Source organism: Lactuca sativa, chromosome 1 (assembly GCF_002870075.4).
Source record: "Lactuca sativa cultivar Salinas chromosome 1, Lsat_Salinas_v11, whole genome shotgun sequence".
NCBI classification, from domain to species: Eukaryota; Viridiplantae; Streptophyta; class Magnoliopsida; order Asterales; family Asteraceae; genus Lactuca; species Lactuca sativa.
The window spans coordinates 88,784,897-88,805,321 of NC_056623.2; positions in this window are offsets into that span (position 1 = coordinate 88,784,897).

The following is a 20,425-nucleotide window of genomic DNA, read 5'->3' on the forward strand; positions in this document are numbered from 1 at the left end:
GTGATGAGATCACATTTTGATGGTTTGTAGGATCGAAGAAGAGAAAGGAAGCTTAAAGAAAGTGCAGGCTGAGTCTGATTGCGAAGAGATGGATTTCGATCGCACGATTCGATGATCAGAGTTTTGAGCTGCTGCTTATGAGTTATGATAGATTGCTTAGGGTATTTAGAAACATAGTTTTCATATGTACTTGCATTATACGGACAAGATTTTCCATAATTTTATAAATGAAGAAAATTTTTGATTTGATTTTATTTTACATTTCCTTGCAATGGCATTTGTGAAAATTGATGTTTGTATGTTTCTATTTTTAGCAATATGGATTTGAGTCTTTCGTTTGTGGTAGTGTCTAAATTTACCAAATAAGAAAAGATTCTCATCACCAAAGTTTCAACTGGACAGAAACTCTAAATCATGCAAATTGTATTGTACGATGAATGAGAACCTTCATCTTTGGGAAATCAAGACTAATTCCTTGTTCCCATATAGATGAGAGTTAAGTGAAGGACTAGGGAATCTAGTATAGATTATTGTGCACTGATCAGGTCCACCACAACGAACGATAAGACTATTCGCCATGACTTACTAAAAGTTTAGTAAATATGGTTATGCTTACAAGATTAAGTGTAATTCTGAATCATTGAAAAAGTTTCAATGTATAGCAGAATGAATAAGAAGAATCAATTAGGAAAAAAGATAAAAAGTTTCTCCAATCTAAATGGAAAGGAGAGTACTTATATATCGTGTTTTATGATCATCTTAGTGATTATGGAACCATATCACAATTGATCCTCTAACGACACCTTGGTGCATTTGTGTGAACAAGAAGAGGAATCGTGAATTGTTGAAATGGTTAAATCAAGAAGATAAATCATGCTTCGTTCTAAAATCAAGTCTTAGAGTCATACTCCAAGATTGTACATTGAGTGACATATCCTAAGTAGGTTTATAACACATCATGAGATGTAGAGTAGAAAAGTTTTCTTACTCATGCACATTTGTAATTGGTAGTTGTTATGTCTTGGATAAGACAAAGATCAATTCAGACCAATTATATGAAGTCTCATTCTTGATAAGAATCCGCACTAATTCTTGAATATTTATTTGTCAAGGAATGGTTCTTGACAAGAGAATCTTATATGTCAAGAGATTAGTGGGAGTCTTAAAGAATTTGAAAAGCTTCAAGAGCTAATCAAGAATAAACCTATCGTTTATCACTAGCACACGACTTGAGGTTTGAAATGTATCGTGTTGACATATTCTTGTTTATGTGTCATTCCAGCTAAATTTTACTATGCATATGAGTTCTATTAGTTCTCAATCGTTTGTATAAGGCAAGGCACCTTGATTAGTGAAAGTTCAATGATCAATAAATCTGATTTGCTCAACAACTTGGAAGACATGGTAGGCCCTTGTAGTGCCAAGTGGCAAGAAATTTAGATTGAACAAGTCCAGTCCATATGAGTTTGAATCTGCCATAGACCTTATCTAATGATAATGGTTGGAAATTACAAGTTCACATGCATAGGAACACATACACCATTAAATATAAGTGTCATAAGGTTTCTCTCCAATTCATGAAAATGATTGTGAGGAAACGCTTTCACTAAATAGATTTTAAGGAGATAGCAGTTGTGTTAATTGCGTTCTCAAATTTGATTATGATTACGACATCCCTCTTCATAGTTCGAATTGTGAGAACTGGCAAATAGTTTGAACATTCGGAACTTATTGTTGTAAGATCTGAATAGTTTAGACACACATATGAGATTTCTAATAAAAGCTGTATAAGCTTAGATAAATGCTTATCAAAGCATCTCGTATTAGAAATCTAAACCTTGGTAAGAAAGTCATGAAGGTATTGATTTCTAGAAGTCGAGCTGATTTTAGATACATGTCAAAGCTAGTGGGAGAATAAATGTTATGCTAGTAACAAAATAATTGTTATGCTAGTGGGAGCATAATTATTATGGGAAGTGTTGCAAGTTAGCAATACTATTTATAGGAAACAAAGTTCTAATTTGCAAAGTTACAAAGGTTGAAAAGTTGTTTCGCTATAGTAAGGAAGAGGATACTTATACTTTATTTCGAACCTAAAAGTTTAGATTGAAGTATTAATCAAACTTAGTCATGGATATATGAATACCATGTTGAAATATTTCAACATTGGAAATTCTATATATGGAAATATTATTGCAAAATATTGGTCAGGTATCATGTCTTTATGTAAGACATTACGAATCATGTCCTATATGCTTCGAATATTGGATCGATTGCATATGCTATAATATTCACGTGTTTTAGTTTTCCAAATGTCTAGTGCATTAAGAGGGAAAAAGGACAAGAACCAGATATGACTAAAGTTATTAAACAACTGTCAAGGACGATCTGAGGTTCGCTAAGGATTGGTTGCTTAAGGACAGTTGGAAGTATAGTAATGAATGGAGCATATTGATATAATTCTGAATAGATAGGATTCTATTAAGAATGGATAGTCATATGTCAGTTATGGAAAAGTTTCCAAAATGGGAGTTGGATATCAAGAATCTATGAGTAAGTTAGAAACTTTTATGCAAGAAGGATGTTCAAAGGAATGCGCTTTGAATATGAGACTTCATATCTATGGAATTGTCTTGTAACAATCTCCAGTGGAAAGTTTTGTCATTGGAAAATTCTTTGTGACTTGTGTACATAGTCGTTACAAAAGGATCACTCATATAAGCTTAGAATCTAACATATTACATTAAGTGGTAAGGACTTGGTATTCTTACACTTACGATAAGGATTTAGAATTGTGAAATGAGTGTCATTGGAAATGTTTACAATTGATCTATTTCATAGAGTAAGGACCATAGGTAAACATAGTGTGCATGCTTGGAACATGGGATGACTATTTTTTTAATTCAAGTATTAAGTTGATCAATCGAAACATTATACAATGAATAATGTGTAATCGATATGGTGATTAAATAAAATGTGTTTTATTTATATTTATAAATATTTGAGAATGAATTGGATTAGATTATTCTTGTGTTTCACTTCGCATGTTTTGACTTCCCGAATAATAATATTATTCAAACATCCACAGTCAATCATACTTTGGAAGTAGGTAATGAGGTAAGACTGTCATGAATTCGTCTGTAGATTGTCTAAAGTGTTAGACATAACATAAGTTTGTAGCAGTGTTCATGAGTAGTCCTGTAATAAGATTTGAGCATTGGATTAAACCCACACTCATTTGAATCACTTCATGGATTTTATCACGGGTGATTGTGAGACGATAATATCTTATATTCTTGAAACGGAGAGATATCAGTTGCATTTTACAAGTCGGTTGCACATTGATGATATGTAAATGCACCAGTTGTGTGTGATTTGATGAGTAAATATAGAAAGCATATGAGTCGAATTTTATCCTTTCCTTTTACCTTAAGAGGGATAAAAACGATATTTGTGGGCCCTCGATGATTTTAGTGATGACAACCCTAAGTGGTTGGCCAAGCCTAGACTGATTTGATTTGTTCAATCAGTCAGTTGTCATAAATCGGAAATCGGGAAACAACACATGGACAAAGAGAACGATTATAATCATTGTCTGATGTTCATACGATATTTAGAATGGTGGAATATATGATCCCTTATCTAATGGATGCGTCATTGACTAGGTCAGAGTTCGACAGCGGCTTTTGAGAGCTACGATTGCTAGTCGGGTTTTGAAGTCGTACTTGCAATTATAGTTATTAGACTTATCCAAGTGGGAGACTGTTAGATTAGGTGTCTAAGCCCATAACTATAATTGGTATGTACTTGGCCCAAGAGTAGCATGGTCCATTTCGGGTTGCCTTCACCAGAACAATCTGATAGGATGAATATTTGAGAAAGAGATTATTTGTGATTTATTAATATATTATAAATATAATATATTAATTAAGAAATCATATTATTTAATGACAAAATTGCAAAACTGGTCCATTTGGTATGCAATTTTTTGGAGTTTTAGTCCAAACCACAATTTTTTTGGATTGCTGGTCCTTTTGAGGTAGTTTGATTGTGATTTTGGTCCTTTAGTAAAATGAAAAGACTAAATTGCCCTTATTATATTTATTTTTCACTTTTCTTTTTTTCCTATAAGTATTTATATATAAAAAATAAAAATAGAGGCCCACATACTCTCTCTCTCTCTCTCACACACACACACTTAAACTTACACATAACTCACACAAACACATATTGAAGAGGATACATATAACAACCCCATCTTCATCTACATAAAACCAACACCACTGATCATCAATTTTGAAGCCACCATCTACACATCTCGTTCATCAAAAAAATATCATGCGTCCATCATCTTCTTCACAAATTATTGAGGGCCTAATGTTTTTTCTCTCTACTACTTGACGGTTTGTTGCTCAAGGAAGATTAGGAAGTAGGAATGCAATTGAAAACTGCAACTGGAAGTTTATCCACCACCATCTACACCTCATGTTATGAGATTGTCGGCCACCACACATCTCATTTCTCCTTTTATCTTTGTTTTGAGTTGGGTAAAAAAACCCCAAATCGGGTTCATCGAGAAACGCAAGCAGAAAAGCCTAAGTCGGTGTTGTGTAGTTTAACTTTAACCATCACCCAACTACAATCCTACCATCATTCACTTCAACTACCATATCTCCCTTCTCCTTTCTCTCTGTTTTGATGTAGTTTTTTTCCTTGTGATTTTGGCTTTTTCCAGTCAGGGAAAAGGCATAGAAGGTTTTATTGAGAAATAGGTTGAAACAATGGAAGGAGTGGTGATTTTAATGGGGAAGTCGTTGGGGAAGGGGAGGATGGGAGAGATTGCGGTGAAGGCGATGAGGAAGGGTTTTTCAAGTTTTAGGTTTCGAAAGGTGTGATTTTTTATCAGGTTCTCCATGATTTGAATTCTTCCTCATGCATATGATTACATTCGAACCCATAGTTTTCTTAGCATTATGATTTTTTGAGCCTGCATCTTGATTTTTATTTCAAGTTTGGGGGTATTAGGATTCTTGTAACTGTAATTTCTCTTGTTGTTGTAGTATATGTTCAACAAAAGTTTAGATATGAGAAGCTTGTGTAGGTTCTTGATTTTGGGAAGTTTAGGCTTTTGCTATGACAGATAATGGCGGATGAGCGATGGCAAATGCTAAGATTACTTTCGGTGGCAATGGGGTTGTGGGTTTACTTGAAGAAGAAAATGATCAGGTGTGTGTGTGTGTGTGTGAGAGAGAGAGAGAGAGAGAGAGAGAAAGAAAGAAAGAGATGTAGGCCCGAAGTAATTATTTATTTTCTTTTTCATTTAAATTAAATTGAAAAAACATAAAAAAAATATATATATCAGAAGGGCATTACAGTCATTTTAATTTTACAAGGGACCAAATTTACGAACAAACATGGCTAAAAGGACCACAGAGCCAAAAAGGTTAGGGTTTGGACTAAAACCCCAAAAAAATGTGTACCACAGGGACCATTTTTGCAGTTTTGTCTTATTTATTTAATATTGGTCAATAATTAATTTGGAATTAATTTTGTGATCAAAAGAGATTAATTAAATTAAGAGGGCAAATTAAATAAATCAGTAATACATATAGTTTGGGCCAATGATCCATGATTGATTAGTGATGGACTAAGTTTATGTGAGAGTCCATGAAGTGTTAGTCCATAAGGTTTATCATATGGATTATTGGATTAAAGGCCCAAGGAATGAATTAGGGTTTACAAGTTAAAACCCTAGGAATTCCACACTATAAAAGTAACCTCTTAGCTCCAAATTCACCACCCCAAGGGGTTCTAAGAGAACCCTAGCTGATTTTGGTGGTTCTAACCTCTCTCTCAAAGTCCTCCATTTGTTCATGGTGTTTGTGACTTGTTTGAGGCATAACACTTGAGGTGCTAAGGTCTTGAAAGGCCAACAACTACAAGCTACAAACAAGAGGTATTCTTCTAACTAGTTTTATGATTCATGTACCATATTTGTATGCTAGATAGGTTTCATGCTTTGGATAATTTTTGTTGCATGTATAACTAGAGAAAGCTTAGATCCAGCATTTAGGGTTGTATGTGCACCATAAGAGTGTTATAGTTCTTAAAACCCAACAATAAGTATATTATTCTAGGACCGCAGCGGAGACCAGAAGTGGTCTGCGGTACCTATCAATTCAAAAAGAATTGCGGGTCTGGATTCATCATTCCTAGCATTTCCTGAAAATTATTTAACTTTGTAGCATCAAGTGCCTTGGTAAAAACATCAACAATTTCTTCATGAGTGGGAACAAAAATTAGTTCGATTTTACCTTTGAGAATGTGATATTTGATGAAGTGGTACCCGAGTTCAATGTGTATCGTTTTCGAGTGATGAATAGGATTGTGAGAAATCACTATAGCACTCTTTGAATCACAGTAAATCGGTATCCACAACATTCTATATCCGTAATCCATGAGTTGAGTTTTCATCCATAGAACTTGGGAACAGCAGTTGGTTGCGGCCACATATTCTGCCTCTGCGGTAGACAATGAGACACAGTTATGCTTCCTTGAAGACCAGCTGACTAGTCTTCCTCCTAGAAATTGTAAACCACCGGAAGTACTTTTTCTATCTAATCTGCATCTGGCATGATCCGCATCCGTGAAAGCTTGAAGGCTGAAAGCATATCCTGTAAGATACCAGATGCCTAACGCTTTACTTCCTTTTAAGTATCTGAGAATTTGCTTGACTGCGGTCAAGTGTGATACTTTAGGATCAGCTTGGTACCTAGCACATAAGCATGTTGCTAAGACAATATTTGGTATGCTTGCAGTGAGTTACTTTAATGATCCAATCATTCCATGATAGGTTTTGTGGTCAACTGATTCTCCTGAAGGATCAGCTGAAATTCTGTATCTGAAGGCCATAGGGACCTTTGTTGCGGAACAATTGTCCATTGAGTATTTCTTCAGTAGCTTAGAGGTGTACTTCTCTTGATGAATGAATATCCCTTGAGGGACTTGCTTCACTTGAAGACCTAGAAAGAAGTTGATCTCTTTATTCATGCTCATTTGGAATTTTCTTGTCATGAGTTTTGCAAATTCATTCACCATACCCTGATCTGTTGACCCAAAAATGATATCATCCACATATATTTGGATGAGCATCAAGTGATTAACATTTTCCCTTCTAAATAATGTAGGATCAATCACACCTCTTTTGTAACCAGACGTGACAAGATACTTAGAAAGCATCTCATACCATGCCCTTGGTGTTTGCTTCAGACCGCAGACTGCTTTTTCAAGCTTGAGGCAATGATTTGGAAATTCTTAACTTTCGAAGCCTGGAGGTTGTTGCAAGTAAACTTCTTCTTTTAGTTCACCATTCAGGAAGACTCTTTTTACATCCATTTGATGTACTTTGATGTTCTTGTGTGCCGCATACACTAAGAAGATACGTATTGCTTCCATTCTAGCTATGGGGACATATGTTTCATTGTAGTCAACACCTTCCTATTGACTGTACCCCTTAGCAACTAGCCTTGCTTTGTTTCTTACAACCGCACCGGATTCATCAAGATTGTTTTTATATACCCTTTTTGTTCCAACAATTGTATAGCCATATGGTTTCGGTACAAGTTTCCACACTTTATTCCTATCAAACTCTGCTAACTCCTCTTACATTGCAGTGATTCAGTCGGGTTCCATGAGTGCTTCCTTTATGGTTCGAGGCTCGACTAAGGACATGAAAGTTGCATAGTGGCAATGGTCAGTTAAATAACTAGAGGATCGAGTTTGTATACCTGCTGATGAGTTTCCAATGATTTGACCCGATGGGTGATCCTTCATCCAGATGTGAAGATGAGTTTGTTAGTGATCAGTAGCTGCGGTGGAGGGAATATCTTCAACGTTAGAGGACTCTGCGATTGGAGAAGGTAGTTCCCCCTCGAATTGTGAGCAGCCCGCAGAAGTGTCTTGGACTATAGGATTTTGATCAACATTTGATTGAGGTTCTCTCTGAACTGCAGATGGGATTTCCCCCTGAACCAAGGATGGTTCCCCCTGGATTGATGAGTGAGTGATAATCCTCGGATCTGTTCTTGTGTCTATGTTCTCTATTTCTTCATCGTCAGAGTATGAAGAGTCATTTGGTTGAGTTGTGACTCTACGAGTAGATACCAGAGTTGCCTCTTCAATCACTGGAACCTCGATGGTTGTCGATTGAACTGGAGTTGAACTTTCCCCCTCAACCGGCAAGGTGGAAGTATCGTGCGACAGTTCTTCGGACAAGGTTGGACCAGATACTTCAACATGTTATTGTTGAGCTACCGGAGACACAATAATTTTAGAGAGATGAGACGTATCTACGGGGTCAAAAAGATAATCATAGTTAATTTCGACTATGTTTAAGGGACCCGAAGAGGCTGGGATATCACTTTCCAGGATAACTTTAGTTTCATTTGATGGACCAGTGTTGCGGACATAGTAGTCATCAAATTTGATATCAAAGCTTTCTACAATTAGACTCGTGCATCTAATGAGAACCATGTAGGCTACCTTATTGGTTGAGTAGCCAAGAAAAAATGCCTTCATTTGATTTTGGTACAAATTTGTTAAGATGATCCTTGTTGTTAATCACAAAACATCTGCATCCAAAATTATGGAAGAATCTGACATTCGGTTAGCGGTTGTTGAGGCCCTCATATGGAGTTTTGTTGAGATGCTTGCAAATGATTTTTCGGTTTTGAACAAAGAACGCAGTTGTCTCTGCTTCGCCCCAGAAGTATAGAGGAAGGCTTGCAAAGTTTAACATGGACCTGGCTGCTTCGACCAGAGTACGATTTCTTCGCTCTACTACTCCAGTTTGTTGCGGTGTGTAGGGAGCTTAAAATTTGTGACTGATGCCTTTGGAAACCAAAAAACTATTCAAGAGATGATTTGTAAATTCGTTTCCATTGTCACTTCTAGTTCTTTGGACTGGTAACTTGATTTGGAGCTCAATTTCTATGATGAAGTTGATCAGATTCTGCGGTGATTCAGATTTGACCCTTAAGAAGAAGACCCATGTGAAACAAGTGAAGTCATCAACTATAACCAATATTTTTTTTGTGATGGAGACTGGTTACGGTACATGGACCGCAGAGATCAATATGAAGTAGCTCTAGTGGTTCAGAAATTGATGAGTCGATAACTAGTGGATGGCTTCCCTTTAATTGTTTTCCACACTCACAAGCTGGGCAAAGTGTATCATTGTTGTATTTCATAATTAGGAGACCACAAACGAGCTCTTCATTGACTAGGTTGTTGATATACCGAAAGTTTAAATGAGCTAGCTTGCGGTGCCATAACCAGCTAACTTTGGATACTGCTTTGGACATAAAGCAAAACTACAATTTGCCAATGATCAATGAAATATCCAAAGGATACATTGTTCCTTCGGACTTAGATTTGATCAAGTAGTTGCTTCTATCACTTGCCATGATGTAGCAGTATTCATTATCAAATTCTACCCGATGACCAACTTTGCATAGTTGGCCCACACTGATGAGATTATGCTTGTGGCCTTCCACGTAAGCCACCTTTTGGATTGATAAATTTCCTGTTGTTAACACACCATAACCCCTGATGATTCCATTCACATTGTTTCCGAATCTGACATGTCAACCGTTACAGATAAGCCTGAAGTCCCGAAGATATTCTAACCTTCCATTCATGTGCAAGGAGCAGGCACTATTGATTAACCACTCCTCTTCTTGTTCCTCCTTGCACATTGCCTAAAACTTTAAATGGTTAGTTTGGGCACCCAAACAAGTTTGGATCCTAGGGTTACATGGGAAATTTTCTGTCTAGATGCATGCACGTGAGTTGTAGCAACAAGTTTCGTGTCAATTTTTAGACCTAGTCCTGGATGTTTCGAGACTTTTGGAATGTTACGAGGTTGGACTAGACGTGACTCTCTCAGATGATAAAATCCAAAAGAAATATTTTTCTCATTCATCTAGACAACGTACTTGGTTAACGGTCTGGAGGGTGTAGTGAGAGTCTTTGACCGGTCCGTGGGAGGGTTCTGACTGCTGTGTCTTTGGAATTTGAAAAAGTTTGGGCATGTGAATTACTCCTAGGTTTAGTCCTTTTGAAAAATTGATGTGACTTTAAAGAAGCAGGAGTTGGTAAAATCCCCTTCCGTTTTGGATCGTCTAAGGAATAACTTTGAAAAGAATACCTTTGAAAAGACTTCACTTTCTTTTGGTATTTGACATGAATGTTTAAATAAATTTTGTTGCTGAACAATCCCTTTTGTCTAATTCCTTGACTGCATTGTTTTTCAAAAGATTTTTTTTGCAGTAGTGGGTTTTTCAAAACTCTTTTGATCTGATCTTTTGATCTTTTTGTTTTTGAAGTTAGTATCTCGCTTTTTACCTCGGGACTTGAGTTCCTCTTTGAAAGCCAATTTAGCTTGAGTTTTTGGAGAACCACAGTCAGAAATGTTCAACTGCGGGTTCCTAGAAACCTTTGATTGTTTTAGAAAAGGAGGACTTGAGTCATCTGAACTAGAAGATTCAATCCTTTGTGAACATTGACCATATTCAAAATTTTCAATTGGTAATCCATGAAAAATGGGTTGAATGGTCACGGTGCTTATGACTGCGGTCTGCTGTTAGGATGACTGGACTACTGTAGAATAAGTCAAGGGTGGTTTATCATTGGGACACTTTATGGAGGACAAAGGTGAACAGTTGACTAATAATTCTGGTCCTTCCATAACAATTTCTTCATCTGCATCAGAAGATGACTGAATATTGGGACAATTTGTGTTAATGATGGGTAATTGATTATAGGGTTCAGGAAGAATTACCTCAATAACACAATTGTTACTCAATTCATGAGGTCTAGCGAAGTGACATCTAATGTCTTCTAGAAATGTCTTGCCATTGACAGGGTAATGAAATTCTCGATCCGGAGGGATATATGGACGTTCAGCATTGAATCGGGGAGTGGAGTTCCCTGCGGTACAGAATCCGTTGGACCATCCCCAATAATAGGTGTTATCTACGGATCCATTATTGACTAAGTTTTCAATTGCTTCACTTTCATTAAAAAGCTTTTCTATTAATTGATTCAAATGTACATTTTCTCTCTGGGCTAAGTCCCTTTGATATAAAGCAATATCTAACTGAGTTTCATACAACAATTTAGCATCCTTTTCTGACAGCAGATCCTTTTCTATCATAGAAACCTTAAGTCTCTTATTCTCAATTCTTCCTCTCAAGTGATATAGCTCTTGAGTTGCTATATTCTTTTCATCTAATGCTTTGTTGTAGTCTGAAAGGATGGCAGCACATGTGTCATTAAGTTTTTCTAAGTATGGTTTACAATCATGCATGTTGAAATTATTAGAGAGGATCATGATTTTTACTTGTTTGATGATGCTGAGAGTGTCATCTTTTCCCATGTAAATGGTAGTTTCTTTCAAGCTTTGTTGATCCGTCTTCATCCGCAGTTGCGACCATGCATATTTTTCCTTTCATCTTGTTGTCGGCTTCTTCATCTTCATCTCCGGATAACCACACTTGATGATCTCTCTTCACTTGGGAAACATACGCCCTTCCTGTTACTTTTTCCTCCATTTCTTTGGCCATTCTTAGGTAAAATGTCTTGTCCTTAACTATGTTTGCCTTACAATCTTTGGAAAAGTGATTCTCTTTGTTGCATTTATGATAAATGATGGTTTCAGTCTTTTCTTCAGCTATGGTACCGGAGTCTGATGGTTTGTTGGACTGCGGTACTTCTTTTTTGTGGTCTACATTTTGTGGTTGCGGTGGATGGAAGGGATTTCGGGGATATCTTGTGTGGTTGTTTTGAGGATTGAAGTTCCGGTTGAACGGTGGTTTAGTAAACTGCCGATTCATCCAAAATAAAGAGGGTGGCAGCATGTCGAATTGTTGGCTAACCAAGGCAATGACATTTTGGAATTCTTCTTCATCATCATATTCAACATCTGCTTCATATGACTGCGGTGAGTTGTCATATGGAAGTGGGTAGGATGATTCAGCAGGATATGAGTGTTGTGGGGTTTTGGTTTGTGGGGCTTAAGCTGTTAGGGCAAGTGGACCACCGAGATTCTTGAGCCTGGAGTTCTCCATACAACTTGAAGAATGACAAAGTATGAATCTTTCTATCACCTTGCACAATCATTTTTGCATTAGACCAATGTCTTCCCAAACCATTAAGAAATTGAAGGTTTGATTCATGGTTACTTCGGACTATACAAACATTCAACAATTTAGTGATGGTGATGTTGAAACGTTTAAATGAATCATCAAGGCTTTCTCCGGGAAGAGTTTTGAAGTTGTTAAACTCATTTAGAGTAGTGATGAGTTTCTTATCTTGTGACTGTTGTGACAACCCAAAAATTTCCATTATGTTCAACCATCCACTTCAATATGATTCAAAACTATTTCTAGTAACTTTCAAACTTTTTGGAATAAGTTGGAGTGTTTTAAATTTAGTGCTTCAGAAGATATCAGGAGAGTGGATACCCTAGGGTTTATTATGTAGCAATAAGTGCCCAAAACTTCAAGAGTTTTGAGTTTACGGTCCAAAATGGTATTGGGACCGTAAACCCAAAAGACTATATAAGTGAGACTTAGTTATTTTATTCACTTTTTCACATTTCCAAAGACTAGGGCCATTTCTCTCTCAAGTAACATCCCGTTTTTCCTTCAAGATCTTCAACTTGTAAGTGTTTCTAGCCCTAATGTGTTTAGATCAAGTGTTAAACATCAAGAAACCATCAAAATACCCCAAGAACAAGGTGTTCACGGCCCAAGATCTTCTTGGATCGTGAACACTAAAAGTGTGGCTAAAATGTGCCCTTTGTCCCTCTAGACCTTTGAAACAAGCATAGAAACAACCCTTAACATGTTTAAACCTTAAGAGCATCAAGAAAACACCCAAATATCACAAGGAACTAGTGTTTACGGTCGAAGAATCTCCTTGGACTATAAACCCTAAAAAGGGTGCTAAAGGTTGCCAAAATGCCCTAAACTTTTGCCAAACCTTAGAAGCAAACATAGAACCTTCCTTTGATGTGTTTAGCACATGAAAAACACAAAAATGTCTCATATATATATATATATATATATATATATATATATATATATATATATATATGTGTGTGTGTGTGTTTACGGTTTGGGGAGCTCCCAAAACCGTAAACACCTCTTAGGCATGTTTTGATGCCCCAAACTCATTCCTTAAGCTTAGAAACTAGCCTAGACCTTTACCTAGAAGTGTTTAGGACTTGAAAACATCATTTGACCATAAACCATTTGGGTTTACTACCGTAAACCCAAGTACGTATGGTCCAAAAACCGTAAACTCAAGTGGAGTTGGTTACAAAACCGTAAACACCAATTAGTGTCATTTCACTTCCCTTTGTTGAATCACATGTGATTTTAACACCTAGCCAAGGTGTTTCCTAGTCCCGGAAGGTGTTATCTTTCATATAGTTGTTTATAAACACTATATTCATGTCAATATGTGTCCTTATATATCATTTAGGACTTATTGTGTCTCGGGACTTCATTCGTGGAACTTCTCATCCGTACGCGCATACCCGTTTGAATCACCCACATCAGGTGAGTTCATACCCCGTAATGAATCTTTTAAACTATTTTAACTGTGTTAAGGGCGGGGGGGGGGGGGGGGGGGGGGAATACAAGTTGAACACAATAATAATTGTGTAAATGTTTGTTATAAACATCTTTCAAAATGTTACTTATGTCATTTATAAGTTGTCAATACATTTCAAAACTCTTTTAAAGGTTGTGTTACTTTATAGTTGTACACAACTCCGTTTTTAAAGTATAAGCATAACTTGGTAGATAAATGAGTCTTGTCGGTAACAGTACAATTAGAACATTAGTAAACTATTATAGGTATAGTTTAGGAGAATGCCATTCATTACTTCTAGTACAATGAAGCACACAAAGGGTCAGTTCAGTTCACAAGTCTATACAAATACAATACGCTTACATAGAATACATTTACATAAATACTTTTAAATGGATTCGCTTACATGGAATACATTTACATAAATACGATATCAACACACGAAAATAGAACAGAACATAACAAGGTGCTATAGCATGGAACGTTTTAAGGATCTAACTATACCAATGAATCACTTCTACATTTGTGATAGTTATATTGGGTATACATGATCATAGTAATGTGGATGTTCGTGGCTTGCACTCATGCAGGGGTCACGTGTCGCTCCTAGAACCCCTTGACAAGGGAGCGTCTAGCATAGGATCTAGCCATCACATTATGCCTTAACCGTCAAATAAGGCACAATAGTACTTAAAGTAGTCACTTATTACAAATACTACAGTACTTACACTGTCATTACGACAATTACAGAAGAATATAAAATTCCAGTGTCAATGTTATGAATAGTCGTACAGTCGGGTCTTGGTAGAAGGCTACTTTCAAAACAGTCGAGTCTTGGTAGAAGGCTACTTTTAAAAGTTAGGACCATAATGCTAACTTTATGATTCCTTAATGTATACACTATCGGATACATATATGCTAAGTAGATTCCGACATCTAATAGGATGTGTGCTCTTCTCTGTAATTCTTGTTCCCGTTGGATGTGGGCTTACACCGAGGTCACCCAATCTATTATCTACCCGAATCTATATATATCTATGCTTAGTATACATTAACTCATCATAAGGGTACCAGGTATGGATCAGGTCATAGGACACAAAGTCAATGCACAGTTATTCTAGTACAAAAATTACTTTTCAAAGTCAGTACTTTTGGTATACAAAACTATCGATTTCCCAGTTTTAAAGACTTTAAGTGAGTTAACTCTATAACACCTTAGTTTATACACCATGTTTATATATAAAACTAATATCCGATAGATAGCTAAACGTGTTTTTTCCCCCGACCTCCTGTTCCCGTTGGATGTGGGCTTAGAGCAAATTCCCCCAATTAACTATCTACCCGATATAAGATTATATATAGCAGTATAAACAAAGCTATTATAAAAGTAATCACCGTAGTCAATATTTTATTATAAGAAAAATAGGTTTTCTTAAAAGAACTCTCCATTAGATATAAAGGAACCATTACAAATAACTCCATGAGTAACAAGTGAATACACCAAGGTTATATATGACAGCGATCTAACAACCAATGGAATGTGTGCTATCCGCCTTACTTGCTGTTCCCCATTGGGTTGTGAGTTTAGGGCAGATGCGCACAATCGATTGTTTATTTACTCTAAGTATATATAACTTGTACCCACTTAGTACGCATATAAAGGCTTGTAGTGTGATTTCACTTAACTTCCATTAAAGTAGGAAATATAGCATTCTCTAGAGGAACAGGCAAACTTTTCAAAACAGAACTTACAGCTTACATCACTTGTGCATATATATTTTTCTACATTTTACAGCTTACTCACATCACTAAAATCTTATGAACTCACCAGCTTAATTGCTGATCAACTCTTTTAAATAACTTGTATTCTCAGGAGACTATTAGACAGGTGCTCATGCTGGGAATTTTGAAGATGGAGCATTACATCTTCAAGTCTTGTTTTATTATTTGTTTATGACTTCTATGTTTTGTGAACACACACATTGTAAACACTTTCTTTCCAAATGAAGTGGTTGTTCATTACTTGCTTACCATATACATATCTCATGATACTTGACATGACGTCCTCCACCCCCGAACGTTTCCGTCGTTCCGGTTTTGGGGTGTAACAAATTGGTATCAGAGCATTGTTTATAGTGAACTAAGTATATCAACCGAAAAAAGATATACGTATATAAATACAGTGGGGCTTAAGTTCTTTGGATAATGATATATTTTAGAGTATAACTACAAGTTATAAAAATATACCTACTTGCTCATACATGTACATAATAGAACTAGGGTCACGAGGAGAACAGGACTAAAAGTATTTAAAGGTTGGGCAGTGTCGTCAACCCGAACAATTATGGAATCATAGCTAGGATCAATATAGCCTGATCAAATATATTCATTCGAGATGTGACCGACATGTGTTTGGGAATGATGTGGTGTTGCAACGGAGTTAAAACTTACCAAAACACCAGTCAAGAGAACGCCAGAACAAGTACAGTTAGAGTTAGAGTACTATGGGAGTATTCTGTGATACGATAGCACGATAACAAGTTTAGAACATACCAATTACATTATGTTAGAATACTATAGTAGTATTTTAGTCCAGATAAATAACTTACGTGATAACTTAAAAGACCCTTGCGGATAGGTCTATAATCTTACAGGGTATATTCATAAAGTTTTATATATAATCAAGATCTTATAGACATAGAATCTGTGACCGACGCTTCGCTATCCATTCCTTTTAAGGAAGTAGTGTTGACATGGGATCAATTATTCGAAGGTCTATTTGATCTTCAATTATATATACAATACAAATTGGTGTACCTTGTACAATTATAGGAGGATTCCGTAAGGATCACCCCATAAAGTTACCTTAAAGTTCATAGGTTCTTTAGTCACTTTCATTCTCGCACGACAAGCCCAGATAAACGTAACCACTTCCTCATAGTAGACAACAGAAAAGTTCAGGAGGAACAAGGACAAATTCATGAGAAGATTTCAAGGAAAGATCAGCCAAAGTAACCAAAACATCTTACGCGTCACACTAATAAATATTAATTAGGTTAATTTATCGAGCGAGTGGAAACACTGCTCACATTACATGTATTAGAATTATTTTCTTACATGCAGCTGGTAACAGTTATTTAGGAAACAGATATTCATTCGAGGATAGTTATTTCAAATTCATAGAGTTTATTTGGTATAGACTCATTTATGAATTGTTCCTAGAACCCTGTGGAAGTCAGGACCTGATACATCCAGAACTAGGATAACCCTGTCTTTTCAAACTTTCGGCTTGTGTCTGTTGCTATAGACTTATTTTGTCTCATCTTTGTTTTCTTTTAGCAAAGATGTCTCCTCGCAGATCACCCAGACACGCTACTCTGATAACTCCCATACCTTCTCCACAAATCGATGCAGCAACTATGAACGCTGTAGTGGCCGCGGCTCTGGCAACAGCCATGGCACAATATCACCCCATCAGTACAAGTGGAGGTGAAACGCCTACTGATTCTACTCAAGGTGAGGTCCCGGTGCGCCAAGGAGAGTTCTCCTACAAGGACTTCACCAGATGCCAACCATTGTCCTTTAAAGGGACTGAAGGAGTCATTGCCCTCCTGCAATGGTTCGAGAAAACAGAGTCGGTCTTCGAAATCTGTTTATGCCCAGAAGGAAGCAAAGTGAAGTTTCCTGCCTGCACCTTCGATGGCAAGGCCCTAACATGGTGGAACAGACATGTTAAGTCACTGACCCTATCATTGGCAAACTCAATAGGTTGGGAAAACCTAAAGGAGTTAATGCGGGAAGAATATTGCCCGTTAGGCGAGATTCAAAAGCTGGAACAAGAGCTGTGGGATCTCACTATGGTCAGCTCAGACATAGTGACCTACACCAATCGGTTCAGCGAGCTAGCGGCTCTATGCCCCGGGATGATTACCTCGGAGAGCAAGAAGATAGAAAGATACATTTGGGGTCTGACTGCTCCAACCCAAGGAAATGTGCTGTCTTCTAACCCAACCACGTTCGCTAGTGCTAAACGCTTGGCTCAGTGACTCATCGATCATGGAGTCCGCCACAGCGTAAAAGTCCCTATTCCCGAGTCATCAAGGGAAGAGGACTATAATTAGGAGTCGGAGAACAAGAGAAAGAAGAAGCGAACAACACAAGACACCCCACAAGAGCAACAAGCAAGTACTATGTACGCCGCAACGACGCCTACTGCTTTAGCACCTGCCACTCGTTATGCTGGAAACCTTCCAAAGTGTGGAAAGTGCAACTTTCACCACACTGGAGTGTGCCGGGAAATGCAGTGTCTGAACTGCCACAGAAAAGGACACACAGTCCATTACTGCAGGGCACCAGCTCAACCGATCCCCCAAGTCCTTGGAGCTGAAGAAAACCAAGCCTGTTATGGTTGTGGTGAGAATGGACACAATCAGAGGGACTGCCCAATAATGAAGAACTCAGGCGCGGATGGACGTATTCTGATTATCACCGCAGGAGAATCTACCCCGGAGTCGTCGTCGAGTAGTGGTATGTTTTCAAAATAGTAATTACATTTAAAAATAATAATTTATATTCATATAAGATTAAAATTTGGGGATGACACTTAAAAGTAACTATAACAACTCACATGTTGAAATAGGTCGTAAAATTCAAGAGAAATAAAAGATCCCTTAGAGAAGCCAATATGACTCACCATATACATCAGGTTTGTGCGCAACTGAGATGTTGCAGACTTAGAGTGAGTGACTCCGCTTAGGTCCCCTTTCCTCAATTGGTTGAGGATTTGAGGCAGAGATGCTCAGTCGACTGCCTGGCTCATCTTAGGTATTCACAACTTGTATATGACAGGCGATGGTAGTGGTCCCATGGGGGATCATGGTATAAAAGTATCCCTTCAGTAAGTAAAACACTTTTATTTGTATGTATGCGCACATAGCGGTACGATACATAGGAGTGTTAATTTCAAAATAGAAAACTAGAAACTTGAGAACAGTTACAAGGAGCACATTGTTGAACATACTAGGAGTACAGTACCAATCATACCAGGGATACATCGTCATTTATCAGACGTTTCTTTCATTTGACCAAAGCTTTGTTCGGTATAGAGTTTGTTGATTTTCTTTCGTCATGAGTTGGCGTGGTCCTCACCATACTGAGTTCATATGTTTCAATCGCCTCAATCAGCAAGTTCTCGAAACTTTCATCATTTGTATCGAATGTCCGACCTGAATCAGAAATTTTATCTTTCGCATTCTAAACCCCCGAAGTACTCGTGCGAATAGTACTTTGTCCTCCGAAGCCTTATCGTCAGACGTCTGCAGACCGTCACGAAATACTACTCGTCCAGCAGACCAATGTTCGATCATAGAGGCTATGGACGAATATAACCCGCCTATTATTTTTGAATGTATACGCAAGGGTGGTATATGAGTGTGATTACGCAGATCTAGTATGTGTGTTTCCGCCCTATCTCCTGTTTCCCCATTGGGTTGTGGACCTGGGGAAAAGTCGCACATCCGACAATCCTACTAATCTTAATCATATACGGCTTGTATACGCGAGGTAATGATAGATGGACCAAGTATGAATCCTATCAAGAACACTAGGGCAAAGTTGCCAGGTCTACGAGTGAGTATTCTACAAAGCAGAAGAGCTCAACCCCAGTAGTAAAGTTAAGAGAGCTAATTTCGGGACGAAATTCATTCTAACGGGGGGATGATGTGACAACTCAAAACTTTCCATTCAGTTCAACCATCCACTTCCATATGAGTCAAAACTATTTCTACTAACTTTCAAACTTTTTGGAATAAGTTGAAGTGTTTTAAAGTTAGTGCTTCAGAAGATATCAGGAGAGTGGATACCCTAGGGTTTATTATGTAGCAATAAGTGCCCAAAATTTCAAGAGTTTTGAGTTTACGGTCCAAAATGATATTGGGACCGTAAACCCAAAAGACTATATAAGTGAGACTTAGTTATTTTATTCACTTTTTCACATTTCCAAAGACTAGGGCCATTTCTCTCTCAAGTATCATCCCGTTTTTCCTTCAAGATCATCAACTTGTAAGTGTTTCTAGCCCTAATGTGTTTAGATCAAGTGTTAAACATCAAAAAATCATCAAAATACCCGAAGAACAAGGTGTTCACGGCCCAAGATATTCTTGGACCGTGAACACTAAAAGTGTGGCTAAAATGTGCCCTTTGTCCCTCTAGACCTTTGAAACAAGCATAGAAACAACCCTTAACATGTTTAAACCTTAAGAGCATCAATAAAACACCCAAATATCACAAGGAACTAGTGTTTACGGTTCAAGAATCTCCTTGGACCGTAAACCCTAAAAAGGGTGCTAAAGTTTGCCAAAATGCCCCTAAACTCTTGCCAAACCTTAGAAGCAAACATAGAACCTTCCTTTGATGTGTTTAGCACATGAAAACCACAAAAATGTCCCATATATATGTGTTTACGGTTTGGGGAGCTCCCAAAACCGTAAACACCTCTTAGGCATGTTTTGATGCCCCAAACTCATTCCTTAAGCTTAGAAACTAGCCTAGACCTTTACCTAGAAGTGTTTAGGACTTGAAAACATCATTTGACCATAAACCATTTGGGTTTACTACCGTAAACCCAAGTACGTATGGTCCAAAAACCGTAAACTCAAGTGGAGTTGGTTACAAAACCGTAAACACCAATTAGTGTCATTTCACTTCCCTTTGTTGAATCACATGTGATTTTAACACCTAGCCAAGGTGTTTCCTAGTCCCGGAAGGT